The sequence below is a fragment of the Tyto alba genome, unplaced genomic scaffold, assembly GCF_018691265.1.
Source record: "Tyto alba isolate M040663 unplaced genomic scaffold, T.alba_DEE_v4.0 Super-Scaffold_6, whole genome shotgun sequence".
NCBI classification, from domain to species: Eukaryota; Metazoa; Chordata; class Aves; order Strigiformes; family Tytonidae; genus Tyto; species Tyto alba.
This window is the reverse complement of record NW_024881327.1, coordinates 49,652,195-49,674,063: the sequence shown is the minus strand read 5'-3', so window position 1 is coordinate 49,674,063 and position 21,869 is coordinate 49,652,195.

Sequence of the window (21,869 nt, the reverse complement as noted above, 5' to 3'; positions counted from 1 at the left end):
CTGCAGGGTTTCTCCTGTGAGCACAGAAACTATCAGGTCTTTGTCCTTAGAAGGGAACATAAGGGATGCTGGGGTACATCAGCATAACTATTTCTGCAATGTTCACACCTCACGTCTGGTTGCAAAGCAGCACTCAGCCTTAAGGGACACCAAAGAGTGCTTGGTGCCCTGTATCCATATTCTCCTGCCCACTCCATGAATCAGCTGAATGGCAACCTGTGTGGCACAAGCCTCCACCAGTGCCACCTGTATCATTGTGTGCCTCCCAGCAGGTCTCTTGTAACTGTCACCAAAGCCAGGCATGGACACCAGGAGAGGAGTGACACTCAGGAGCCCTTGAACCCCAGTGGAGGTCCCACATGGGGTTTCAGGAGAGGGCCTTGGAGGTCCATCAGCAGGGATGTTCTGTAAGACACCATAAAGAGCTTGAGTGGGGGTGTAACTGAGAGTTTGGCAGGCAAAGATGAGGGCCGTGAGACAGGCAAGGCTACAGGAGAGGGATGGCTTGCCCCGGACATGTGCCACTGATGCCAAACATCCAGTGATCCCCAGTGGTGCTCCCGTCCCTCCATGCCCAACACCCTGTGGAGTGAGTGGGCTCAGTTGGGATGGGGTCCTGGCTGGTGGAGCTCAGCTCTGCTGGGAGGCTTTAGCTGTCCTAGAGACAGTAAAAGACTCACAAGTGGAGGCATGAGAGAGAGAAGAAAATCCATGCAGGCGTACCAACAGACATGAGATGTGGGAATATACCCTTTTTTCTTCAGCTGCTAAACAGCCACTGTCTACCTTAAAGCTTTTAGCACAGCAGAAAAAAAGCAACTCAGATCTTGAGAAGGTGGGGAGAGATGTTTGAGCCTGTATGAAGCAGTGTAGGACCCTAGGCCATGACCCCTGGACCATTTTAAGGGGAAAAATGAAGCAGTGTTACTGCTGTGAGCACCTAACAAGGTAAAAACCATATGAACACCAAGTCTCCTTGGAGCACAGTTGTATTGATGCCAAATATTTCAAGACACGAGACCAAATTTTGGTAGTTGCTGGATGACCTAAATCCCGTTCCTAATTTTGTAGAGATGTAAATCTAGTATTTAATCAACAGAATGAAGTTTATTATGGGGCACACGGTCATACTCATAGCTTATAGTAAATAGATAAGTCAAGCAACTTAGCGGATAACAATCACGTTCAGGGGTTAAGGTATTGTTAAGAGCTGTTTTGCTAAGATAAGATTTCTGACATCCATCATTGCTTCTGTCAAACCCAAGAGGTTGTGAGCATGATAAGAAGTTGTCGTGGTTTTGCTTTGTTAAAAGGCTTTCTTGAGTTTAGTGAAGAGATTTTAGCAAAGGTTGATTTTGCAGTGGTGGTAATTCCCTGCAAAAAGGTAGCATGCCCTATAGCATCTTAAATAACTGTTGCATGACTATTTTGGGAGACAAATCTGGGAGTTACTTAACTATTTTTGACTAATATCTATCCATTTATCTTTCTGTCTATTTATCTATCTATTTTTATCTATTTTATTCAAAACCAGAGCTCGGTCCAGGCAGGCAGCTATTTCTGCTGAGTTTGATGGAAGCTGTGACTTCGTCACTTCAGGGTGTGTAGTCAACAGCCTAATGAAGATTTGCCAAATTACCACTGATTAGCAGAGCTTCACTGGGTTACCATAAGCAGGTCAATTCAGCCCAAACCTTCCTTGCTGAAGGCTTTACCCTTCACTGGGGCTCTGCATCGCTCTGTGCCTCCCCATCCTCTCTGGGATGGAGGCAAAAGAGCAAACCTTCCTCTCCAAACTCTCCAAAGAGTTCAGATCACGTGGGAAAACCGCACAGAGTGTGGAGGGATCTCAGCGTACAAATGTGCGGCGTCTCTTCAAAGCTCCAGCACAGAAGCTGTTTACACTGTAAATAAACAGACACAGGTAGCGGGTGCAATGCTTTTCCTCACGCTCCACTCCTCTGGGGAAGAAAGGCAGCTCCAGAGGTGCTGTGCCTGAGCACAACAGCATTAAAATCTCCCTTTTTTTTTGTTTTTGGGGGTGTGGTGGAATGGGTCCTCTGAGACAAACTGAGTAAAAATGGGCTGAGGAGGCTGGAAACAATGAAATAGCAGGACCTCACTTTAAACAGCAGGTTTTCAGAGGAGACATCAGAGGTGATGGTGGATTTGCTCCGGTCATCCTGTGCCCAGGCACGTCTGGCTCCTCCGCCAGCGTGGTCAGCGTTGAGAAGTGCTGGGAAACAGGGGCAATTCAGGAACGGCTGGCACTGTCCGTCCCTCCTGAAACACTGGTTTCCAGGAGGGGAAAAGCAAACTTCAGATGAGCAACACATGAATCATTTACTCCTGTCTGATTATTAAAAGAAAATCTGGACTGGGATGACAGGTTTAGTGAGTATGAAAGTTACTGCTGCAGGTACCAGGCTGCAGTTCCCTCGCACAGGTACAGCTCTTACCCAGGCTGCATGCAGGACCCCAAAAAGCATCCCTGAGCAAGTTGTGGTGGGGGGTGAGAAAAGTTTTTCCCCATGTTGGGTGGGGAGAGGAGGAAGGAAGTGAAGAAAACAGCCATGTCTTAGTGATGGGGAATGTGGAGCAGGGCAAAGCAGCATCCATCCCTTGAGAGGACAAACGGGTGCCCTGAGCACCCAGCAAGTGAGAAAGCAAGGACAGGAGCACCGCAGGCTGCTGCCTAAGCAGCCACCCAGCAGAGGTGTGTAGAGGATCTCCCCTAGGTGATTGTTTCATCTACGAGAGAGCTCTGAAACATTTCTCAGGGCTTTCAGACCCACCAGTCCCTTTGGCTTGACCACCCAGCACCCTGGAGTCAGCGACTGGAGGAGGAAAGCAGAGCATGCCTGACCATGAAAGCAGCATGAGATCTTCATATGATCTGGGATGCCCAGCAGCCATCGGAGCCGTGTGTCCAGAGCAAGGTGAAGAGAAGCTCTGCGGGGTCCAGCAGCAGCCGGTGGGTTGGGTGGCACTGGCTGAACCGGCGGCTTTGCAGCACCACTTGGCTTTTGGCCACCAAATACACTTTTTCCTCCTGTCCAGCCCTGTGGCATTAAACTTTCCTCTGACAGGTGCTCTGTGGTTGGGCCAGGGCTTGGAGAGGCTGGGTGGTGGTGGTGGGTGAGAGAGCTTTAAAATAACCCAGGGTGTGGACACCTCTCTGGCAGTCATATTATAAAAGGGCCTGGCTTGCCCAAACAGGTAGGCGCCGTGTGTCCTCGGCCCTTGGTGGTGGGTACCTCTGTGGTGCTGGAGTCAGCTGCAGGTGCCCTCATGGTTCCTCAGAGGCTTGTGAAGGAGCAATGCTCTCCCATGATGCATGTCAAAGCCATCCTTTGCATGTCTCCAAATAGCAAGGCTTTGGGTCAGACTGCCCCAGGGCTTGCTGCCAAGCCTTGGAGAGCTGAAGTTGGACTAGACGACCTCCTCCAGAGGTCCCTTTCCACCCAAATTATCCCATGATCTGAGGAATTTCCCTGTGACTGCAGGAGCAGCTAGATGAACATCATGTGCTGCTCTGTAATGAAGCCATATCCAAAACTCCTCCAGACAGGGCTTGGGTCATACTGTTTCTTGATATAACATTACTGTCCCAACCAGTGCAACAGGATCCTGTCATAAAACAAATGTAACATGATACAAGTATGAGAGAGTTAATGCACAGGTCCATGAATGGGCTTTCATCAAGAGTCAAGCACCGTTGTGTCTTCAGGCATAAAAATCCAGTCCCACTACATCCTCAGGGTGTATGGCCAAGCCAGGAGGACATCACACAGTTCTTTCATCCTGCCCATGCTGTACCTGTCCTCCAAACCAGGTTCCAGCCATGGCCATCCCTACTTTTGGGGGTTTATTTCCACTTTATCTGCTGTCACCTAATTCTCTCACTCTTGTCCTAATCCATTTCCATCATGGGGCTGGTTCACAACATCTCAGCTGGGCAACCAAACCTGGCCAGAGGATGAGGTGGGCTGAAGCTGTGTGTTCCTGCTATGGGAAGAGGGGAGACAGGGCAGGACGATGGCAGTCTAGCTGGGAGAGTGGAGGTGACTGCTCCTACTGCTTCTGGATGGATGAGAGGTGTAGGGACAGGCAGAGAGAGCCACCAATGGAGGAGGTGCCCTGCCCACCATCAGCACAGCACCACAGACCCTTCAGCTGAGAGCTGGGGGGTTTTCACCAAGTGAGCACCCAACTGCTCATTTTGCTGAGGTCTCTATCCCCCAGTAGCATCCTCAGCGCTGCCTTCCCTGCTGACAAGAGAGCACTAGTGACGAAATCCTGTGTGTTTTTATTTGCGCTAGCTTTGCTGAGATAATTGCCGGCAAACACTGCAGCTTGATAAGCAAAACATTGGCAAGCTGCAATTTCTAAAGCATCTTTAGCTAAATTTGTAGCGGTTGTCTCCAATTTGCAGTCCTGTTTGTGTCTGTGAAGAAGACACACACTTTCTCAGCTCCCTTCTCATGTTCCCACTTGCCTTGCACAGCCATGGAGGTAGAAGGAGGATTCCCCTCGCTTTATGCAGCTTGGCTTTGACTGAATAGCTTCCAGTTACCTTGAAACCTAATCTTCTTTTGAACTCTTTTTAAGTCAGTTGCATTCTTGGAAGGAGAGGAGCCTGCGAACTTGTATCATCTGATGAGAGAGATAACAGCTCTGCAGAACCTACGCCCGGTGGCAGGCACAAGCCAGAAAACATCTGCACCTGCTCACATGGAAAAGGCACCCAGGTATCAGAGGAGACAATTTGCCTTTCATGAGTTTGGGGATGTTTATTCCATCAGGGAGCTTCTCAGAGCTGTCCTGGATGCCTGCTTTGGAACAACTGCTTGACAGTCCTCTGTGAACTCTGAGATATGATGCAAGACAAACCAGTACCTGAATGTCTCCAGATGAAGATGATCTTCATCATTTGCTTTCTGGAGCTGGTTTGGTTACAGCTGGTAAAATGGACTTGTGGAAAAAAGCTGAGACCCCTGCCCCTCCTTAGATCCAGGATTCCCAAGTTTTGCTATTCCTCTTGCCCTAAAATAAGGACTGAGCAACAAGATGTGCTCAAAATTAAGCTCTGTCTTCCTTGCCAGTCTAGTTGCCCATGACAGCATCTACCCATGGCCACCAGTGACCATGGAGGGAGCCCAAGGATTACATAATTTCTAAAGATCACATACTGGCGACCCCTTTTCTAGGGGGATCTATAGAACTCTTCCCATTGTCCCCATACCCTAGTCACTGGGTTAAGGTATGGCTTCTGAGTAGTCTGTCTCTTTTTCTGCACTGATGTACATCCCTATAGGGTTAAAGTGCCTCTGACGAGTGTCTGAGCTTCCACCTGCAGGAACCGGGGGTTTGATGTTCAGCTATTCTCCTCTGCATGGAGCCAGCCTGGGGTGGCTTCACTCAGCTGTTGGCTTTGCATTAGTAAAGTTATTACTGCTAAGAAATGAACCCAAGGAAGCAAGCAAGGAGAGGTAGGGACTATGTGAGAGTCAGCCAGATCTGTTTACTCTCACCCATTTCGCCACCCAAACTGGTCACAATACAAAATGGTGGCCACTGCCTTTGGTCTCCGCCATGGAGCAGAGGAGCATCAAAAGAGAGGAGGTCTGGAGAGTGGAACCAAATCTGCTGTGTGTAATATCGGAAGGCAGAGATGGATGCTGAGCATGAATCACCCAACCTACCCAAGGGCGAAGATCTGGGCCCCTGGGACCCCTGTGGGGACCTGGGCTGACACCACTTTTTTTCATGTGCCTTCTGTGCTCCTTCATGGCTCCTTGGATCCTCAGCTTCAAACACAGCTGCTTATCTTCCTGCATTACTCAGTGTTTCCCTACGTGAGCTCTAATGCATCTTCAAAGCACATCACTCACCACAGTGAACAGACCGGTTGATTAAATTAGAGTAACTTCTAATTGTCAATGGTAGTGACTGCAAGGTCTGGGGAGATGATTTGGGGTAGCTGGGAATAAAATAGCCCTAAAATTGCTTATTGTCAGAGCCATCTGAGGCGATACTCGTAACAACTCAGGAGCCCTCTGTAAAGTATCACCCTTACAGGAGCAGAGGAGCCTCTGCAAGAGCAGACGTGTACTAATGGGTTTTCCTTTTTTAGTAGTGTTATTCCCACTAGGATATTAAAGACCTACCCCAGAGCATCTGGGCAAACAGCTAATTCCCCCGAAACCCAGGGCGGTTCATCAGTCCAATCCATTCGCTCTGAGTTGTTCTCAAGACTTTGCATGCCAGATGTTGGTTTCAAATTGTAACAGCGAGGGTGAGCAAGAGGAAACAACCAGCCCTTTGCCCCCTCAGAATCCCTTTGTTCATTAAAAAAATGGCAAAAAGTGGTGAAAATCTAAATTCCAGTTCCAGAGGGTGTGTGCAAGCTCTCAGCTGGAGCAAAACTGGGGTCTTGACAAAAGCAGGCTCTTGGTGCTGGGCACCTCCTGGCCACTGGTAGTGGTCAGGAAGGTTGTTTTTCTCATTATATACAATTTTTGAGCCATGACATCACTGTTTATTTTCACCTTCCTTCAAGACAGCAGTACCTGCCCTGTTGGCCACCATGGGACAGCATCAGGTCCCCCAACGACTGGAGAGGAGCCTCTTTGTCGAGTAACCCAACCGGACTCCTCCCAGTACGTGATGGTCACATGATGGTTGTGGGGCTACAGGAAAGGAGGCGAGTGGGAGTGGGACCGCCAGCTGCCAGAACAGTTCATACAGCCCACAGCGTGCTCCTGCCCACATCTGAGGAGCTGTCGGGAAGGCGAGCGAGAAGGAGGGAGCTGCGGACCAGATGCATTGCGCCGGTGGGCCGTCTCCAGCCTGCAGGCCCTTGGGAAGGCACGCCCGCACCAACGCTCCCGGCGGTTGCTCTTTGATAGGTGCCGTGGAGTGAGATTGTGCATCGGAGAGAGAGAGCAGTGGGGTGATCCAGTCCGGGAAGTCAGGTCTATCTTTGTTCTCCTCCTACCTGATTGCGGGATGACTCATCCCCTTCAAACCAGTGAGGCTATTTCTGACACGAGGTGCTACTTGGCGTGAGTAAAGATGGAAAAGCCTGCCCCATAACTTGGATGATAAAAAGGATAATAATTATGCTTTATATAGCAGACTTACAAATAATGGCTTGCTTCTTTGGCTGTTCAAGACCACACACGCTTTTTTTTTTTTTTTTTCAGGGGGAGAGGTGTGGGGGGTTAATTTGGGACTTTTTTAGCTGGAACAGGAGATCTGTGTGGTCCCGTAGGCTCCTGTATAATAATTCTTTTAGCTTAATATCTTTTGATCTCCTCTAAGTTATTCATCAGCCCTGAATAACACACTGCTTGACAGTCAGAACTTTTTATTGGAGAAATGGTGCTTCATTTCACCTTCAAACAAAAGCAGGCTTGATGCTGCTCTTCCCCGGTTACTGCAGGAACCCATGGGCAGGTGTTGGGTATGTTAGGAGAAATGGGATACTAAGTGGAGATAGGAAGGGAGGGCAGGAAGAAAAAGGAGAGAGGTCAATAAAGAAAAGTACAACTTAAAGGAACAAAAAGAAAAAAACAGCCCCCCCCAAAAAAAAAATGAAACATGCTGGAAAGGTAACAACCAGTAACAGTTGTGGAGGTTTTTAACCCACTTAAATAAAAATGAAAAGGGAAAGGAGACTGAAGTGGGAGACAGGTAAAGGGGAGTCAGTTTAAGTCATCACAAGGCATCCAGTGACTCTCTGCTCCAAGTCCCCATAGGGAGCAGACACTGGGCACAGGGAAAAAGAGTCTGGAGGAGAACGTGGCCATGGCTGAGGAGGTGGGTTGAGGTGTTCAAGACCAGAGAACCAGATTGTCTCATCCTGCAAAAGCTGTCAAGCTGGGAAAGGCACAAGTGAAGACCACCTCCACTTGAAGAACAGGCCAGGCTCCCTGTATTTGAGAAGGGAGAAAAGTGGTCTGTCCAGCTAAGCCCTCTGGCCTGGGATCAACAGCATGTCAAGTGCCAGAACATCTCTCAAACACCAGGACAGACAGTACAATTTTAGTGTAAATGTTTTGGAGTGTTGAAAAATTCTGTAAGATTTTGGAGTGACACACAGGACATGACAAGTTCCTCTGCAGGACATGGCTGCTGCCATGAGCTGGAGGGGAGCAGGGACCCATCTGAGAGTAAGCAAGGAGTGACCTGTGCAAGAAAAGATGAGCTGAAAGGAAGGGAGATCCTTAATGAGGCTCCCTAAGGCTCAGCATTGGAAATCATCTCACATCCTTCCTGGTGACTTAGCACAAAAAGAAATAGCACATTGATAAATCAGCTGGTCTCAAAAAGTGGGGGAAGAAGGAAAGGCATAATCAGTCCGGAAAAAGACTTCATGTCTTTTCTAATCCAGAAGAACTGTCTAACTCCAATGACAAGGACACCAGAAATGGGGTGGCACTGAAGAGCACAGAAGGCAAGCTGACACATTTAGGATGGTATTCACCTGACCTTGCGTGGGCCATCTGAAAGTAGTCCAAACCCACTATACAGCCATTGCATAGAGAAAGGCAGGTCCCAAGGTTAGTTTTCTGCACCTAAGATGTGTGTCTGACTTTTCTGTGGCTGAAATTCATGGCAAGAAATTAAGCTCTCCAGTAGGAAGCAGCAATAATATCTGTTCCTGTACATATACCATGTATGAGAGCATCATGCAAGACAGTGTAGAAGGAAAAAAACTGATGCTTGCTCTCATAGGTGGTTTTCCCTATGGAGAGGCACAGGTCATGCAGGACAGGGCACATGGCAGGGTGAAATCACAAAGACATGGAGCCCCGAGGACATCACCAGCATCTCTGCAACATCCTCTTTAGGAAGAGATGGTCACACAACGGTGCTTGGCAGCACTGGGACATGGAAGTGCGGGACACCACAGAATGCAGCAAGGAGCTGGCTACCCCAGGTGGTGTCAGGAGATGGCTAACCATCTTGGGGTTGGCTGCTGGCACATCCCCAGCTCATAGCAGAAGGGATTTTGAGTTTCATCATTGAGTCTAATTGGGTCAGAGTGGTGATAATCCATCCTAGGACCTTCTACCAGTGCTGCTGTAATTTCTGAGGAATATTTACTCCCTGTCAAATCTGGAAGAGGGAATGACTCTTCCAAGACCTCTGCACCTTATGTAATACTGTATCCGCTACTTCATCCATCCCAGCCAGGAAGGATTTCAACTCTATTAATAGCTGAAGGATGACATTTCCCTTCCTTTACCCCAGCTTCCCATGTTTATCCTGTGGGGTACAAAGAGACCAAAAGGAAGTGAAAGGAAGGCCATCTCAAGGCATCTGTAACATCATCACCTTGGTTTTGACCTGGAGGACCTGCTGCTGCCAGGATGGAGATGTCCTCTCATGAGAGCAGAGACGCTGGGAGAGACATCTGCAGTTTGGTGTCTACCATATGTGCCTGTACATGCTGAGACCTTTCTTCAACAAAAATCTTGGGCTAACAGCAGAAAACAGCAAGCAGCTTCTGATGTCTGGGAAGTAAGGGAATAGATGCAGAGGTCAGAAACAGAGTCCCAGTGAACTGTGGCTGCTGTTGGCGTGCTACCCAAATCAGAGTTTCTCTCTCCAGGTTTTAACTCCATCCTTGCAGCACAGTAGACAGGTCAAAGCCTGCTTTGAAGCGAAACCCAGGCTGTAACCTATATGCTCAGGCAGGCACACAGCCAGGTTCACACCAGACATTAACCCTGGCTCTCAGGGCTTGTGTGTGGACAGTCTGGGTGAAAGCTTTGGTGGAAGAGTCAAAGCTGCGTGGGAAGCGTGCTCCTCAGGAAAGGGGCCAGCGGTGCAAAGGTTGCGGTGTAGCCAGGTGGCAAATGCTGGCGAACGATCTGACAAGAGCAAAAGCGGTCCCAAACTGGCAAGAGGGGTTGGTGGGCAGGAACTGGAACCAAGATCTTGCATGGGGATGGCTGTGAGGAGATCTGCTCCAGTCACGCCTGTGTGGTGTCCCCCAGATGTGGTGCTTTGGCAATGCCAACCCATGCTGGCACTGGGACAAAACCCAGTGGTGGACAAAACAGTCACAGCATCCAGACGCCAGCAAGAGCGGGACCATGCTCTTGCCTGGTGCCCCTGTGCAAACCAGTCTGACCCCACACATGCTGCCTCATCCCAGGGCTACAGAGAAGCAAAGTTTTTATGAAAGTTCTGGGCAGGGAAAGGCAGAAAGGTAGAGGTACTCATGCACACTCTGGATCTGGGAAATCTGGAAGGTTATCGTATTAATATTTTGATTTGGGCTGGGAAATTAAAGATTAATAGCTAAGCATGATTTTTAGGCACAGATTAGCAATGAACAGTAAATAATGGGCAAGAATGTAGCCAGGAACAAGATGATTTACCGACAAATGAAAAAGGCAGCTGAAGACATGAGAGAGCTTGGGTCTGAGTGGCAGAAGGAATGATGCAAAGTAAAGCCAAGGTTGAACTGGCATGTTGTCAGATGTGTTTGTTGTGCCCTTCACATGCAACAAACTACAGCCAGGATCCTGGTGTCAGTTTTATATGGGGAGCCTGAGGGTGGTGTTGGGGTATGGGAGTTTGAACTGGGGGTTTCTGCACCTGTAAGGATTGAAGATAAACCGAGCAACGGGCTCAGTGTGGGGGACAGTCCTGGCTCAGCATCCCTGAGACTCTGATCTGAAAGCAGTAGAAACGCACACAGGAAAAGTTGAAGCTATGGTTAAAATCTGCCCCTTCTGTCATCATCAGAAACTACAGGAAAGTCATTTTAATCTCAGATGAGAAAAAAACTCTTTGGCTAAGAATCTGTTGCCTGAAGAGAGGTGTTGAGATGCACTCAAGCATCCCCTCTGGCTGCTGCTTCAGAAGAACACCAGTCTCCCATGGACATACGAGCCAGCCCTTGCAGATGTCTCAAACACCCCAGAACCTCTCAGGTGGCCTCAGGTGACACATGTTGTTGACAAAATTTGGCCCTCAGAGTCAGTAGAGATGTTGGTGAGAGCTCAAATGGCCCAGACAACTCTATTAAAGAAATGTCGCCAAATATGGGGATTTGTGCCTCAATTCTGAGTCCAAACAGGTTCAGAATAACTCCATGTTCCAACTGGGGAATCTTTTTCCTGCTCATTGCTGAGCCACAAGCTTTCTCAGCCGTAACAGCAGCTGCTAGCAATTGTCTCTTGCACAGGCAAGACACAAGGCTCCTAAGCAAAACAAAATTCATATATGCAACATTGATAAATCCTCACAAGACAACAACGGAGTTGATGGGTCAGACAGGTCACATTTCCATATGGTGTGAATCAGCTTCACTACATTCAAATGAAGGCAGTCACATCAATTTACACTTGCTGGAAAAGTAGGCCCAAGAAACTTGGTAGGAAAGCTATTTTGTCTGTCATGACTTCACTTAGCAAAGCAGGTCGTAAGGCAGTTTATTGAGTGCAACGTTCAGATGCAATATGATAAGGCACTTCCATGCCTGGAAGAAACACTTGTCTAGAGAGATTTTAATAATGACTGCCTTGCAAAAGGGTCGTACTATTGGGCAGCAAATGTCCTCATTCAGTCTGTGAAGAAGGTCTGCATTTAATCCTGGTGCACCAGTTTTCCTGTTAAACCAGACTCCTAGGAAAGACTAATGCGGAAGAAGATGCAATCAAGGCAAGCCGGTGGAAAGATAACCCATCAATTACCCAGCGGCTTGGGATATTCCTTCAAAGGCCCATTCAATTAGACATCTGATTTGCATGTGTTTCCCATTTGCTGTAGGTACTCATTAGGGGCATTTAAATACAACCCTGACTGCAGCCCCACAAAGCCTTGGGTGGATGCTTTTGAGAATTCATTTTAGTTTATCAGTTTTCAGAAGTTACAATTACTGTAGAGCAAGAAACAAAGTGCTTTATCACCCCTTCGAATCTGCCGGGATTAACATCCCCCCCTTGCAAAAATAAGTGTCTTTGCAGTCTTTAAAGATCCCAGAGATCAAGACCTCTTAAGTCCCATCAGAAACACAAGCACAGCGACCCCCAAACACCAGACTGATGAGTGGCTCAGCCCAATAGCACCCTTTTCCCGCTCTTTTTAATAGATTTGTGCCCAAGTAATTGGTTGCCATCCTGGTCCGTGTCGACTCATACCACAGCTCAGACTAAGTCGGGGACAGCTGTTCTCCCTTCAGCAAGAGATCAGGGCTGGCTCCTGCCTGTCCTTGGCTGCAGTATCTTGGTTTTTCAGCCGTAGAGAAGGGATCGCCCTGCAGTCCCTGCACAACAGGTCTGTCCTGTCCTCCTGTCCTCTCTCCCTGACCTTTGCTGCTCTGTCCGAGTATTGTGTTCTTCTTTCTGTTTTTTTCAGGCTGATCTGCTATTTCAACATCATCTAAGCTGAATTAGGACTGGAGTGACACAAGGACCCTCATCCAGCTCTGGTCAGGTGCTCGGCTGAGAATTTGGATTTTCACATAGGCAGCACAACCCCACCAAACTTGGCCCATGGCTGAGACATTTACGCTGTCTCTCTCCCATGTGGGTGCTGATCTCTACCAAGGTCAATTCTACCTGGAAACTGCCCAGGAGACTATTTCCATGTAAGATATAGGAATGGAATGTCCTCAAGTCTGCCTTCCCCCTTGAAAATTTGCCTGAGGTTGGCCCAAATCTTCTGAGATTGCTGTGAAAGGAGATGGTTGAGATCTGATAGATCATTGAGGAAAACAGCTAAAAAAAATTCAGCTCTCCCTTTCTCCTTCCCCCCTTTGGCAGAGCAACACAAGCAGACGTGGTGTAGACACAGCTGTACCCTCACACAAGGGCTTTGGTCAGCGCAGTGTGTGTTATCGTGGGAGGCGGTGCAGCGAAACACGCTCCGGCAGGAGAAATCCTTGAAGCATTGGCCCAGCCTCGGTCAATATTTGTCCTGAGTTTGCATGGAGCCAGCCCCAAGGTCGGCAAGGATGATTTCACATCCCCATGTGTGCCAGGCCAGGAGGCTCGGGTAGGCACAAGGGCTATGCATCTCCTCCAAACGCAGCGGTACCCCATCCCTGGCAGGGCAGAATGGATGGTGGAGGAGGCAGGAGAGAAACCAGGGGTGGCCCCAAAAAGCCATCAAGCCTGGCTCCACCTAACCTTTTGTGCCCCCCTTGTGCACTAGCACCCCAAACACAAGCAAGAAAGCAGACAGTGTTTTAAAATAAGAAAACCATGTTAGCCTTATCCCAGCCTTTGATTTCTGCTTGAATGTTCTTGTACAAGGTATAAAGGTAGTGTCTTTAATGAGATTACATATTATAGTCAGTGAGGAGCTGTTAAAGGGCTGCTTCTAATGGGATTAAAATGTATAGCACCCAGTTATAGCCGTAATTACATTACACCCCTAAGGAGAGCCTGTAGTGTAAACTGAAGGCAGGTCAGGGATTCGGTGCACACTGCTTCGCTTCAATATCTCCGGAGCTGCTTCCCTGTTTTTCCTTTTTTCCCCTGTCTTGGATGAAGAACAAAGAGGGAGAAGATTTAGCAGAGTGTCAGGAAGTGACTGGAGGCTAATCCCTCTACTGACACTCCCCAGCACCAGGGGGAAGTAACTGAGATCAGCCAAATTGGCATATCAAAAGCCTTCTAATTATGTCACTGGTGGCTTGAGCCAATTCCTAACATTCTTATTCATGGAGTTTCCAGCACAAGAAAACCCTCCTTAATCCAAGCTGCTGTTGTGCAGAACATAATGTCATGGATGTTTTCTCTTTGTTAGTGCTGTGGACACTAGGATGGCTCACTGCTCACAGGTCGCAGCCCCGTGCAATGGCAGGACATGAAGGGGCATCTCCACATTGCTTTTGTGCAGTAAAATTTAGTCAGCATAAATGTATCCTCTGACAAATAAAATCAAATTCCTCCTCCTCATGCACTGGCACTTTGGTCATGGAGACCAGCGTTAAGCTCAGCCCAGCTTTTTCCAAAAAATGATGGTGTGACAGGAGAGATCCAGCCTCCCTGCCTGTCCACCCAAGGTTGTGCTGCTCAACACCAACCACCACGCCACCAAACCCCACGTGCAGTGACCTTCTGGTGTTAAACCCACCAAGGTTAGAGTTGAAGCAGCTTGTTCTGCTCCAGCTCACAACCTAGCTATTAACAAGATGCTCTTCAACAGCTCCCTGCCCCAGTTTTGCATTCCTTGCTGCCACCCCAGTGCTAGCAATGGCAAGGGTCCATGCTGGATGGTACGCAGGACGTGCCCACGGACATCAAGCAGTCAGCACCAAGGACAAGCCAAGGTCCCAGGGCATCCTGGCAGCCAGTGTCTGTCCTACCTGTTTGGCCACACGCCTCCCTTTAAACAGGGGCAGCCAGCTGGCTTGAAGGGTGTGAGTTTAAAGCAGTAATAATAGTCAGTCCGTAGGTAGCACTTTTCATCTGCAGCCTCAAATCTCTTGATAAATATTGCTCGCAGTAGCAGAGATCTGAAAAGAACAAAGGAATTGGGTCTGTGCCCATCTTGCTCCTTTGTAATATGCAAAGAGGGCCAGAAATCACTTTGTTCATGTTAGATTTTATTACTTTTTTTTCGGAGGTATTAGAAATGCAGATCTTCATTGCTCAAGAGAAAACAGTACATCCGTATCATGGAGCAGATACTGAGCAGGTGACACTCAAGCAAACAGGCAAGTGATTTGTTCTCAAGCTACTTAAATCACCATCTTTTGTACCTTTCCATTGATATTGTTGTTACAACTCAAGAGCCTGTAAAACACTTGGGAACAAAGAGGCTTCCGGTAAGACCTCGGCACGGCTCCATCACTGCTCAGCAGGGCTGAGATGCTCCAGCCCCAGTTGAGATGCTGGAGCTGCTGTGCCCAGCAGTGCCTGAGCCACACACAGGCTGTGCAGGGTATCCAGCCAGGGCATGGGGACACCAGGGATTTGAAAAGATTTCAGTGTCCTTTACCTTTGGCACCTCTGTGAGGCTGCGGTTTGAAACCATGTTGGAAAGGAGCACACAGAGGCTTCAAGTTTTTTTGCTCTGGAAAGCACCTTTTTAAACCCTTTTTTTAGTGATGCAACAAAGCATTGGCTTGTGTGGGACCAGCACCCAGCTCTCTCAGCTCCTCAAATGGTATCTGCCCTCATCAGCAGGCACTCCTGCCTCCAAAGCCACCTTCTTTTAACCCTTTTGAGACACAACCCTGGGAAACACCTCTCCCTGGCTCTGGCATTCCCGGTGCCTCATGGAATTGCCAGTGCAGCCAGGGAAGGGATGATGATTCAAGTGCCAAGAGCCTGTTGGACCCGCAGCCAGCTGGCCAGGGTGCCCATCAGACCCAGAGATGCAGGAGGTGTCCTATGCCCTCTCTGGGCCCCAAACAGGAAGGTAAAGCTCTCCCAGCCTACGCAAGGCAGGGCAAAAATCTGGCACCCGCTTACTGCCCCGCAGCGCTCGATCAAAGGGGCTTGGTCCAGGCAAACGTGCGGAACAGAACGTCGTCCCGAGGTGGCTCCTGGGGAGAGTGGGAGTGAAATGGGGGATGCTGGCCATCAGCAGAGTAGTTGGGCTGAGAAGGCGCCTGTTCATATTGGGCAGGGATGAGCTCCATCTTCCTTGGTGGTGGGAGCAGGGATGGAGAAGGGATTGATTGCAATGGTCCTGGAGAGACAATAGCGGGAACAGAGGTTTCCTGAAGCCACCAGAGAGGTGGCCAGACCAGGGACCTGGCACAGGTTAGTAGCAGAAGACATCATGGACCATGGCTCAACCACGTCCCAGTTTTTTTCCAATTATCATTGGCTGTTTTTCTAGACCAGGTGCTTGGGATGAAAACAGCGTAAATGAATAAAATATCCCCTCTTGCATTGCAAGAGAGGAGAGGATATAAGCTCCTGCCTGCCCCAAATCCCATCTTCACTGGAGGGATGTTACAGCCAGGAGTGGGGCTGGTGACACTGGGGACATGTGGAGCCCTTTCCCCAAGCACCTCCTGGCTAATAGTGCAAGTCAGGGATGGGAGAGAAAAACAGGCTTCAGAAGCAGGAGGCAAAGACACCTGGACGCTGAGCATTGAGCCACACCATCAGCCCCATCCATCTGCCTGACCTCCCAACAGCGGTTACTGTCCTGGGGGGAGCTGGCAGGGGGGACACCCCCTTTCCAGCCTGGAGTCCCAGCACAAGCCCTCCCTCCTCAACCAGATCTCTGCACCACAGCTCAAACTGGAGATGCTCGGGGCAGAGGGACCCGTTTTCATCCCTTCCCCCTGGTTAATCTGGAACAGAAAGGAGCTACCCCAGCTCCCGAGAGCTGTCTCCCTCGAGATGCAGGTGGGCAGAGCCAGGAGCCCGGTCTGGGGCTGCGTGTACCAGACACATGCTCCATCCCCTACCCCAGGCTCCATGTCCGACTTGCCTCCCCCAGCTACGGCATCACCTGCCTGTTTATATGGGAGATTTGAAAGCTGTTGCCTCCAAGTCTTTTTATACCTTGGTCTAATCTAGATACTGTTAATGATATTTACTTTCAAGACGCTCACCTTAGATTGGCTTTTCAACATCTAAATTAAGCGTTCCATCCCAGTCTTTGATATCATGACGGCACTTCAGCTACCTTTGATCATATCTACTAAGTATTCTCATTAGTAATCAACATTACTTACTTAAAATAAACACATGTTTTCTTGAAGCTTTGTGGTTACACTTAATCAGCCGCAAAAATTCCCCTTAAGACGGTTTGTATCATTCAAGGGCATTTGCGTCCATAACCCTGTAAATAGTTGTTTTCCGTGCGCTCTCCAAAATGCCGTCTGCTGAGATCTGACTTTCCATTAAAAGGATTTGATATCCGTAACATCCCCCCCCCCCCACCCCGACTAAACCACTGTTCGATACTGCTGTGTAAACTGAATCACGGTGAGAATCGCTGTCAGCAAACTCCATCTTTCTCATCTCGGACTGTCAGCTTTGGCAGAGGGCAGAAAACGGCTCCTGTGGTGCTGATCCTGACCCCTGACTTCCCAGCAGTGGCGAAACCACCCAAGAGATAACTGGTGGTGCTTTGAATGAGAGGCAGGTACTGCCAGGTTTGTACAATGCCTGTGCCCTCAGACCACTCCATATGATTTAGGCAGTACAGGTCCTTACAACAAAGATCCCTCTGACATGCAGAAAATGGTGAGAAAGTCTTATGTTTTGGGTAAGCTGTGTGTGAATCAGCTGCACCCTGGGCAAATAAACCCTACCTGGCTCGGGGTCCCGTATCCGACACACTTCACATTGCTAATGAGCAGCTTCATGCATGAGCAGCCCTGACTCACCCCTGCCTGCATCTGAAGAAGCCTCCAGGGAAGGCAAATACCTGCCTCCCTTCTTCCCCCAGCTCTGAATGTGTCCCCGTGTCCCCTTCCACCTCTTCCTTCTGCTATTGCTCTTGTTCCCTCCTGTTTCTCACCTCCTCCCTTGGGACCCCCATCCTGATGTTCCACACCTTGGGGTGGCCCTAGATCCCCCAAATCCATCAACCACACATATTGGGACATGGCAGAGGAGGTGGACCCCAGGAGACAGCAGTGGTGGTGCTGGGTTCCCACCAGAACTTCTCTAGCCTGCCTGTCTCCAGTGGAAGAGGACTATCCCTGCCCACTGGGTACAGAGGGATTAGGGACACAAAAAACCCTGTCGGGGGGGAGGAGGGGTGGTGGTGGTGGTGGTGTGTATTTTGCAGAGTCTAAATCTTTCCTGCTGCTGATAAAGCTTCCTCCCCGATTCATCCCATCCCCTCTGCCCTTTGATGTCAACTGGAGGCACCAGGTCTAAAACAGCCACTGCTGTTGATTAGACCTAATTAGTCCCTAATGCCCTCTTAAATCCCATTTAAAAGGAAGCCATTCAGCACATCCAGGGCTGAGACAGCCCTGGCTGAAGGCAATGGTTAAGGGGTCCCCAATCAAAAAGAGGGAAAGGGCTCGCCAGGTAATTTAATACAGCTGGGGTACTTGGTGGGTACTGGCTCTCATGGCATCCTGGGCAGGAGGGCAGGCAGCATCCCCCCACAGCTGGGGACACCCCAAACCCATGGCCTCTTCTCCACAGAAGATTATCTGGGGTTGGGCACTACTCATTTTTCTACGGAGAGGAGACACTGACTTCTGGGCGGGGCAGGAGCCACCAACAAGACAAGGAAGAGGAAAGCTGATGAAGGCTCCAGCAGTATAGGAATAGTGCATCTGGTTTGACTCTCAATAGCAGTGTTTTTCTAACCAGATGTATTTTCAGACATCTGTTGAATCAATACCCTTTGGGGGCTGTCCCTTAGTTGGGGAGAGGAGAGTATTGCTCCCTTCACCCAACTCATCTCCCATCAGAGCAGGAGGAGGTATGAACACAGCCAGGCCTGACCGATTTGGGTTTCAGTTTAAGAAGACACAGTGGGGATGAAGTTCCATTTATCACATGCTCCAGTGCCACTAGCCTCCACAGCTCCTTGCTATTCCATTCCCATCCCATCTCCTTCGTGAGGCTCAAGAGCTGGGAATGAGATATTCCCCAGCCTGGGCCTTTGCCTCAGCCACACGACCAACCTCCCGCCTTTAGGTCCAACTTTCTCTAGAAACCAGGCCCGTGTCCAAATTAATTTTCTGTATGTGTTGTTGGAGCGATTAGATCTGCAAATCAACATAGCCACAAACTGAATAATGCACCAGCGCCTAGCACTGTCGGGGCAAAGCCCCAAGTTCCTCATCAAGTTCAGTCCTGCAGAGCCTGTAACTAATGATTTTTCTCACTTGGCTGGGAGTCAGCACTCTGTCTCTCACATGCACACACAAACATTGTACGTGTGCCTCGTTAGCATAGCGCGATCTGCAGATAAAGGGAGGGAGAGCGGTGCACTGGTGATGGGACACTGGTGTGACACCTCACCCTCAGCACCTGGCAGGAGATGCTGAGACCAGGAGGGGGGGCAGGATGCTGGGAGAAGCATCCCACCACCCAGCTCCAGTTGTGTTGTGCCGCTTGCCCTTCTCCCTTGCTGGGACCTTCTCTTTTTCTGTCCTGTTGTTGAGGGCTGGCCCAAAGTCCACGGATGCCAGTGAAAGCCAAGGAGGAGATTAGTGGTCTGGCAAGTCCCAGGCCTGGATACCACCATGCTGGCCACATGGGTATGGAAGTAAAGGGTGCTGGTGGCTCCCAGAAACTCCCCAAGTGTCACCTGGTTGGATCCAGGGAGAAGAATCACAAGAGAGAACTAGGTTCAAGATGACTTCTTCTATAAACATGCGCTGGTCCCCAAGGTTTCTTTGTTGGAGATGTTGGACTCTGACAGGGTCCCCTCCTAACAAATTAGGTTTTCCATCCATGTTTACACCCCCCTCTCCAAGCCACAAGCTTCATGTCTGCAGGTGATCCCATGGCCCACAGCCTTTCAGTCCAGCGACGCAGCCCCATTTGGGACACACCAGCTGTGCTGGTGGAGCACGGGAATGCCCTGCGATGGGGAAGCCAGCACACAGCTATGGGCTGCTCTGCCCCGATTTCATCTTCTTGCAGCCACAGTGGTGGGCCCATACCCCACACTCATGAGTCAGCGAGCTCAAACTAAAAGTAGGGAGGATGCTTATCTTCTCACATACCTCCTAGAAGCTACCTGCAGCACATTTGCAAGAGACAGAATTCCCCAGAGGACCATCCTGCTCAATCTTCTGTGGCATGTCTGGGACAAGTAGGCTGATTTGCCCTATGGACAAGGGTATTTTGCTCTACTTCCTACTGAAGGAGCCCGGGCAGCCAAGTAGGACCAGGGTGGCGCTCATACAACTCACTAGTCAGTCTGGTAGTCTTTGTAGTCACCAAAGGCCCTCTGGAGGTGCAGTTCACCCAGCCTGCTTGCAACTGCTTTAAGAGGATGAACTGCACCCTAAATTCCCCTGGCTGTACAGATTAGATCTCCATCATATAAAGGGAGCATAAGCAAGACCTCTAGGCCTTTTACCTGTCTGCATTTAGTCATATAGTTCCCACCCTTGGTGACTGAAGCTGGGTGAGATAAGGATTTACATTTACAGAGGAGAAGTCAGAGTATGTGAGACCCCCATGGCTGGAACAAGGAGAAAGATCAACAAAATGGGCTTGGGGGTGAAAAAAAAACGATCTGCTCCACAAGGATGTCCCTGCTTGGCTGGGTTCTGTGCTGATGACTGCTCAGGACAGAGAGGACCTCAGCGGTGGATGCCAGCTCCCAGGACAGAGTGAGTATTTAGTCCCAGCTCCTCACTCCACCTAAAGTCAACCTGTGGGATGAGTGGCACGTCCCTGCGCTCTCAGAACCACCATGCAATGACACGGTGAGACAGATCAGCTCATGGCTTTAACTTGGCCTAGCTAACCTACCATTGAACCAACCCAAGGAAGATGTCATTTTTCAAGACTACCATGACATTTGCTGGAGAAGCATCTTCGTCAGTAGTTTGGTCTCCCAGCCTGACATCTCTGTGTTGCAGATACATGACGTTTAATGCAAAGCAGAGCGGAAAACCTTCCCTTCTGATACTGAACAGGATGCTCTTGTGCTCTGCTATAGCCTTAGCTGTGACCGCCAGTTGTATTACCACCTCCGTTACTCTATTCATTGTTTCCTTATGATAAAATTATCATTTATTCCTTTTATCTCTTATGCTTGATTGTCAGTTAGGTATAATAACTGTAGAGGAGGTTATTCTTTATATTACACCTCCTAAACAGACTGAGGCCTCCTAATCTGACACTAGCAGGAACAGATCTATCTCCATCAATCCCTTTTTCCCCATTCCATGAGCAGGCTGACACTGATAAGGAGCCCTTCAGTGCTGCTGTTTCTACTGTAACACTTCTAAACACATTCCTTTAAGGTCCTTTCAAAGGATATCGCCCTTGCATGAGTCTTGAGATGGACATTGTGTGCTCAACCCAGGTCCATCTGTCCCCAGCCCTACTCATATATCCCTTGTCCCCTTCCTTGAGACCATGTAGTGGCTCATCCAGCTGAACACTAACCAGGCAGGGCTCGTTCCCAGCTGAGTTGAAAAAGGTTATTGCTACAAGGTTGGGATCTTGGGGGCCTGCAAAGTGACCCCTGAGCCCATACAACATGCCATCTGTGCCAGATGATGGGAGAGGAGCACCACCCCCCTGATGTCCCCCCATCACCCCGCTTTGTGCCCACACTGATCTCCTGAGGTAGACCTAGCTCACACCAGCAGGAAGGGAAAGGAGTCCTGCAGGTGTAGCTTGTACCAGCTTGCCAGGCAAAAGATCAGTGCGAAAGAATGTACCTACAAGTATAACTTCATGGATTTACCTTGGGGCCTCTGTCATTGCAGAACTATCGCCCCGGCTCACGCCCCAAACATATGTTGCCACACAGCAAAGGTTTTGGGTGAAGTCACCCTCGGGAGAGGAGGAGCCAGAGGACTTCTGCTCTGGCCTGGCTGTGCACCATGCAGACGTGGCCATAGGAGGGACAGCCCAGGCTCTACAGCTAATCACCCAGCAGAAACCATCCACCCCTTCCCAGGGCATCCATCGGCCACCATTCTGCTGCAAGAACCTGTCAGGGACCTTTTCCTCTTTCCATGGTTTTCCTCCAGGAAGCAAAGGTATAGAGCTGGCCAGACAGAAGCAGGACATCCCAGAGCCTGGGAAGGGCACAGCTTGCAGCCATTGTTCAGTTTGGGTGACTTCAGGGAGGATAGGTCAAAATCAGTGTCCTGCCAGCAGCAAGTCTTGCACAGACATCCCATTTCTGCAGGAAACAGAGGGACAGTCATGCCTGGCGGTCCCCATCTCCTCTTGTGTGGCATCTAAGCAGTGTCAGGGATGTGC